At 37.8% G+C, this 6,539-nt stretch overlaps 1 long non-coding RNA gene across 1 annotated transcript in view; it reads right to left on the bottom strand.

The window, feature by feature from the left end:
• Positions 1 to 6,539, bottom strand: part of LOC107738187 (uncharacterized) — a 22,164-nt gene extending 15,625 nt beyond the window's left edge. Inside the window, exons 1-2 of the long non-coding RNA XR_001639864.1 lie at positions 6,084 to 6,539; positions 2,610 to 2,671 (exon numbers count right to left, since the gene is read on the bottom strand). This is a non-coding gene — a long non-coding RNA (uncharacterized LOC107738187). The remainder of the gene's footprint in view (positions 1 to 2,609; positions 2,672 to 6,083) is intronic.

The raw sequence follows: 6,539 nt of genomic DNA, 5'->3' as shown, positions 1-6,539 counted from the left end.
CACACACACACACACACACACACACACACACACACACCCACCCTCCCTCCACACATGTAGGTGAGAGTGGGAGACTGATCTATATGCTGGGGAGTATGTGAGCGCAGCACAGGGAGAGGCAGAAGGAGGGAGTGCATCAGCAACCGTTACTCACTTTCTCCCACGTGACATTCCTCTTTCAACGACAAAAACGAAAGAGAGCAAAGAGCGGCAGGAATGCGGCCAACAGTCGAGCTGAACAGGGATTTCTGAATGCCAAGGAGCTCATGAAGAGGCAGTGGCGAAAATAACAACGTTTTTTAATGCCACCGAGTCCAAATCACACACATGAATCATTATTTTTGGATAAGCTGCTGTTTGTGCTTGCACCTCCAGCGCTTGTCTTAGATGCAAACATATTACATAGCATGCTATAAAAGCTGCTACATAATCCTGCCATGTGGACCTTCAGGGAAGTGATATAAGCTGTTACAAGACAAGTGCAATCCCAAGAGATCTACTGTCTCTGTGAGGAAGGGCAGATGTATATGCAACAACTACCGGCACATGTCATGTACCTGAGGAATATGAAATAATGTGAATGTCAGTTAGTCGAAATGTTTCATCCATTCTGCTGCGAACTGGAAAAAAGCTGAGCTGCTGACTCATTTTTTTAAAAGCTCACTACACAAATAGCATAGTCATCATGACCCAGGCACTTTTGAAGCTTCTATCTTGCCAAGCCTTTCATAACACCTTCAGCTCTTTCACAACACAGACAGAGTAAAGGACTTAAGTGTGGGGTATTGAACTACAGACCACACATCCATCTGTTGAAAAACAACCTTCTTTAGCTTGCAAAACATCACAAAATCTACCACGTTCTGTAGCTATTTTCGGCACTGCCTTTTTCATATTTTTAGCATTTAAAATGCTAAAATTTAAATTTACTCCATGAGTTAGACTATTTCCGCAAATGATGTCACATATGAAATATGTTACATATGGAATTGGCCAACAGCTTAGTGTTTAGTCTGAAAGTCAGTGCAAGACATGCATGACTATCTATCACTCACTGACAGGCTTCTAGTCAGCGTATGGCAAAAACAGAAATGACCACAGTCCCTACAATATATTTCCTGTCTGCCTCAAAAATGATCTCTAGATAAAACCAGACAAAATTCAGACTGATGTATTGGAAGGTGTTTTCCCTGAAGCATGTTTTTCCAAACAGGACCCCATACTTTCCCCCCACAGTCTGCGAGTCAGTCAGCTGACGCAAGGCAGCAGGAATCTGGTCAGGAGTTTCATCCCGTCTAGACTGAACAGAATGTAACTGGAGACAGATTCGCAGTGGAAAACAAAAGCAGAGCATCTGCAGTGAAGTCCTATACTGCCACTCTGTGGTGAAGCATATGTATGGCACTTATATATGACTACTGTACTCTTTAGATGTATTTATATAATAGTAACATATTACAAAAATCAAATGGTTGTTAACTTTGACTTTACAACCGCAACTGCAAAGATTTTCACGATATTAAGTCAAATTTATATAGGCCTAGATTATATATTTTACTCTTTCTTTAAGCATAACAATATGAAGAATTAAACATGTCAGTCAATTTTCAGTGTTTGGTATGTCCCCTTTTCTTCCATTTCAAATTATTTCCAGGTTTAAATTAGATTTTGAATCACAATTCAGTTCAATTCAATTCAAGTTTATTTGTATAGCGCTTTTCACGATACAAATCGTTGCAAAGCAACTTTACAGCAAATTAAGTTTCTACAATATTTAGTGGTAGCTTATCAGATTTAGTGGTAGCTGAGACAATCAGGTCTCAGACTCTTGGACTCCACTATATGAATACAGAAAACTGTGTATTTTAGTTTTTAATTTTCATGCTGTAGTGTGACATCTTCTGCATTCTTAAAATTCCAAAAATATTAATTTGAAATATTCCATGTAGTAAGAACAGATCTAATAGGTCTTTTATCTTTAGACAATATAGGACTGCTATAACTAGAAGTTAATCCAAAGCAAAAAGACCATTTGAAACTCCCATAAAGCGGTGTGTGTGTGTGTGTGTGTGCTATAAGCTATAAAGGACTTCTAGAAATACTACATATAAAAACTAGTATCATTAACATATTACAATAAAAAAAAATAATGATAATAATATTATATATATATATATATATATATATATAGTATAGTTCTCCTTTCGTTGTTTGACTTCTAGACAAATCAAACATAGAATCCAAATCCCTATATTTTATCAAATGTGCAAACAGCATGTCAATTACAAGCAATTTACAAGCAAGTACACATCCACTGTCTATCTATCAGCAATGAACCACAAGCAGGCCTCATCTGTCTCTATTAATAAAACTGAACTGTGGACCTGGGTGGTTGCTATGGATACAGCTCATTGCAGGCTGCAGAGAGTATATACATGAATCAGAGGAATACTGTTACTTTGACACCCTCATGTGGTCAAAAGTGGTCATTCTGCATCAGATAACCTGTAGGCCTCAATGTACAATTCCCTGCCAGCTTGAGTACAAACATAACAAACATCTGCATTCACATTCAGATCAGTAGAACTTGTATTTGGACTTTGTCTTACCTGGATGATGGAGAGGCTGGAGACTAAAGCTGGCTCAGGGACCTGCAGGCAACTTCGCTTGTCTAGAACACACAAACACAAGGCACAAAACATTTTTCAGAACAAGTAAACACTCAAGCAATGTGTTATTTACCTATTTGAGTGGTTCCTGCATAATAAAATTACTTTTTATCAGTGAATAAAAGTAGGTATTGCTATAACAGCTATATTTAAATTTAAAAGTGATATAACAATCAACCAAAACAATGTCACAATCAAAACATTGTTTAATTATACATATATATATGAATTGTCAACAATAAAACACACACACACACACACACACATATACATATATATGCACACACACACATACATACAAAAACCATAGCAAAAAATAATAATAATAAAAACAATAATGCCATAAAGTCATAAAAAAATATCATAAACCACAAAGGATCAGCAGTGATATATTAGTGGGGAAAAAACAATAAATTTGATCACCAGGGGGCAGTGTACTGATGCAAGGCCACTAACATAATTCATATAATACAGATTAGGTCAGAATTAGCATTATTGCAATCTTAATCTACTTTTAGTAGCTATGCAGAATTAATCTGCCCAACCACCATCTGTGAGGTTTTGTTTTTATCCCCCTCTAATCGTGACATGGAAATATGCTCAGACAGGATTTAACCAAGCAAGTGTACACATACTGTAAATTCCAACCTGTTTTCACTTGGGTCACTGAAAACCTTTACTCTTTCTCTTTGCAATTATTAATACCATTTAATATTTGAATATCATTGACTTTTATTACACCACTACAGCATTATGATTAAAAAGATTTCACATTAAAAATATACAAGCTTAATAGACTTTTGTATTAATAGTTAAACATTTCACAATAAATCAATCCTACAAATATGCAACACTGCATTAAAAATAAAATAGCCCAACATATTTATAGTCTAATCATAACTGGCAGCACTTTTGTCATACACTTTCAAAGTTGTACACGAGATGGTGAAATAATGTGCATTACAGCTATAACCATTATTCATGTTGTCAAAACAAACATTTCCAACCAGGCAAACCAGAGTAGAATGAGAGAGAGATGTGAGGTGGCAAAATCAAAACCTATGAATAATTAATCTCATCTCATTCAATGGAGCTCTGAGTATGATCCTAGCCAAGCAAAACAAAGTGGCCATCTTCCGCATTTCGCCAACCATCTGTTACTGTATACAGAAAATGTAAGTACTCTTTTATTTTTTTAACTAGGGTTCCTATGGAATAAGTGAGTGGAGTGCGCCGGTTCTGTAATTAGTGCACAGGAGCAGGTCCAGATGTAATTATATTCGTGTCCCTGGAAGCATTCACACAGGAAAAATATAGGTCACTTCAAGCCATCTGATTAGCTTGAGATAATTGATTTTAAATACTTTATAATTGGTGATTTAACAATATATACATACTACAAAATTGCTAAATTACATAAGTATATCTATATCCACTATCTACACACACTACTAAAATACATATACAAAATAGTCTTTCACAAAGCATGAGAGCTGAATAAAAACAAAGCCAATATGGACACATGCTTTTATATTGTTATGTTTGTATATTCGAGGGAGGGGGAGGTGGTACTTGCACCTGCACAAGACAATGTGACATATAACAGACGTGTAGTAGCATATGTCAGGTGAGTATACAGTAGTACACAGCATTACGTACATCAATAGGACATGGCATGGCAGGTTGGACTTCTGTAGTAAATCTAACCAGACCCAGAGCACCGTGTACTAGCACACTGTGAATTATGTGGCTCAGTATGGTAATGTTGCCAAAACCATGATAAAGGCTCGCCATGAGGTCACTTTCTATAATAGGTAAACAGGAGCGATCCATCAGCTCTCCAAATGTAGTACTTTCCATCGACCAGAGCAAATCAAATACTTCATTTGCTGAATTTACTTGCTCTTTCTGTTCAGGAGGAACCTGGTTATTTAAAACAACTCAGAGGTTTCCCTATAAAGGAGAACTATGACAACAAAAATTAAACTTCTTGGCATGCATAACAAAATGCACAATATAATACAACAGACCACTAGAGAAGTGCTGAGAGTAAAAAGATGATTTTCTTTAGGTAACAACAACAAGCAACAAACTCAAAAAGGTATGATAAAGTCTTTCTAGAGTTCTATGTTGTATTGTTCTATAAACAAAAACTACAAAACTATAAATTCTAAACAAAAACTATATATTTAATACTATAATAAAATAATATACTATTAAATATACTAATAAAACAAATGTTAATAATATGAATAAAAATCAATAAAATAATATACTATTAAAATACCATAATATATAATTAGTTTAATGAAATTTGAAATGCAACTAATATATATATATATATATATTTACACTATCTAAATGTGACTAAACATTACTAGTACTACCCATACTAAGTAACTAGATGATTTTTGGCATATCCACATTTATTGTAATAGTCTTGCCAAAGGAGGATGGGCTCCCCAATCGAGTCTGGTTCTTCTCAAGGTTTTTCCCCCGTTCATCTAAACATCTTATAGAGTTTTCTGTTCCTTTGCCCCAGTGGGTTGTTCACTAGATATTTTGTAGAGCCACTATGAACCGAGATCTATGGTGAAAAGAAATATTCCTTTCCTATAAAAAGGAAACGTACATGCCTGTTAATTATGCACAAGGCTGTAAGTAAACTCCAGCATGAATGTCAGGAAAAGCAGGCCTGTGAAGATGATATTGGTGCTGTTTGGGAGTTTTTTTTTTAGCTTTTTCGAGACCAGAGCTGTATTACTGCATTCAGACAACATTTTATCATGACATCGTCACAATAAATCAGCCCAAAATGATGCAGAAATGCAGTCAGTAACGCACAGTTTTTTTGCTCCAGAGCTCTGTTGCTGTTGGTAGGCCTTGCTCACACTGATGTAAAGACAATGCGGGCATTTTGACAAACGGTACGCTATGTACGCCTCCCTGCCTATAGCTCTGAAGACTCCATCAAACGATGTATACAATGTCCAAGCCCACAATGACCCGGCGCTTTAAATATCAGCCACAGAATAAGATAATATATAAGGCGTAAAGGTGTTGACAGGAGGCGCAGGAAAGCTGCTGCTGCTTCTCGCCTGTTAAGCTTTAGTTTGAGCCAGAGAGCAAAGCTTGATTCACGCAAACACCCAAATGCCAGACTTGGCCTCGCATTTTTTTTTCCAAAGCAGACATATAAAATGTACAATGTACTAAATGTTACTGATAAGAAGCCCACTCCCCACCCCACCGGACAAGGCTCGGAAAATTCAAGCGGTTTCGGATTCGTGACACCGGTGGAGTGGAGCGCCTAACGCAAACGCATTGAAAAACACAGGCGTTTCGGCAAAGCAAACGGATGCTCGGTTACAAACCAGAAGGAAGACAGAAAGTAAGAGCTTGTTGTATACTCACGTCGTCTACAGTGATTGTGGAGGTAATTTAAAGGGCCAGGTTCGCGCAGATTGTTACCCCCCCTACCAAACAAACACCACCCCCTCCGTGCACCAGTGTCCACCCAGTCAGTCCCCCCACCACCCGTGACAGCGTTCTCGCACACAAACTTGCTTTTCTCTCCTGGGAAAAAGCTGAGTCTGTTCTGAGTCAAATAAGGCGGCTCTTCGTTAAAATCGAAAACCAATCAGTTTCGCCAGCTCTGCCCTCTCCACCCTCCCTCATCGGGTGCCAACGGGTTTGGTTGCGTCTGTCGGGGAGCCGTTTCGCTGCTCGATGGGATTTTTGGGGTTTTGAGCTGTCGAGCGGTCTAAGAAGCACACTTTACGCAGCGGTTCATCGACCCAGTCTTCTTAAGCAACACATTTGGGCGCACCGAACCCGAGTCCGATGTTGCACCGCAGTGTGCAGTAACGC

This window comes from Sinocyclocheilus rhinocerous, unplaced genomic scaffold, assembly GCF_001515625.1.
Source record: "Sinocyclocheilus rhinocerous isolate Xijiao unplaced genomic scaffold, SAMN03320098_v1.1 scaffold254, whole genome shotgun sequence".
NCBI classification, from domain to species: Eukaryota; Metazoa; Chordata; class Actinopteri; order Cypriniformes; family Cyprinidae; genus Sinocyclocheilus; species Sinocyclocheilus rhinocerous.
Note: the sequence above shows the minus strand (reverse complement) of the source record. Positions and strands in the feature narration are given on the sequence as shown.